Source organism: Opisthorchis viverrini (assembly GCF_000715545.1).
Source record: "Opisthorchis viverrini unplaced genomic scaffold opera_v5_5, whole genome shotgun sequence".
Taxonomy (NCBI): Eukaryota; Metazoa; Platyhelminthes; class Trematoda; order Opisthorchiida; family Opisthorchiidae; genus Opisthorchis; species Opisthorchis viverrini.
This window is the reverse complement of record NW_008751661.1, coordinates 4,196,920-4,197,969: the sequence shown is the minus strand read 5'-3', so window position 1 is coordinate 4,197,969 and position 1,050 is coordinate 4,196,920.

Genomic DNA, 1,050 nt, shown 5'->3' with positions numbered 1-1,050 from the left:
GGCGTCCCTGCCTTTGGTGGGCGAGAGGCCTGTGGTGGTCGAATAAAAACTGCTGTCCGGAGAACCAGCTGGTTTCGTCGGCCTGCTTTCGGGAGCACAGGGGGATATGACCACAATCGGCTTGGTCATGAGTTTGGGACATGTGCTTAGCTATTCTGATCATTGTCAAGTGGACAAAAATTCAAGAGGATGGCAAAGTATAAAACATATCCGGCGAAAGTAAACGCGAATGAAAGCCAGAATCATACTAGCGCAGCATTACCTCGAAGCGCAAATGGCCGACAAGGGCAGCGATTTCATTGGTCGATTATATCCGTTTAATATGAACGAAGTTCGGTTCAGGTTCAAATCAATCCAATGCCCACCCCCCTAACTGACCTTGACCCGACCCCGTACACACCCCCCGCTTCCGGTTTCGGTTTCGCTCAATACACGTGTGTCGTTACCACACTCCGGCCTTCTCCCTTGTTCCACCCGACCTGTGCGCATGTGTGCTGTGTATACTGTGTGGATTCATTAATACCAGTCCGTATATCTGCACATTTCAGAACTGACGTGTGCCGTCCTCTCGAACGTCGAATACCGCTGACTTCCTGACATCCCACGCTACAATATTATGAACTATAAATGAGGCAAGGGCTGACCAGTGCACATAGTCACCCCATGTTCTCCGGCACTGCAAAAGAGGTAAGAACTAAACGTTCCACAATGAAGCCAAATAAACATCATGGCTCAGTACGTAGACTGAAGACCTGTCTAGTTCTACTCGGACCATGTTCGCATGTTACCAGTGGTGTCAGAGTTAACATGAGCGCGCGGCACGTTCGAAATTAATTTCGTTTTCCCCCGTGCATCCAGTCTTAACCATGAAATCGATTTATCCCGATTGCCCTCTGCAGCCTTCGATAAACTGCCGCAGATGTGGGTGAAATGGCCGCCCGTCGAACGTAAAACGCGGTATGCGATGCCACACCTGCAAGGCCTTGTGGCCTTGTTAGGCAAGCAGCAAGGCACAAAGTGCATGACCCGTAGTAGAAGACCAGGAGATAT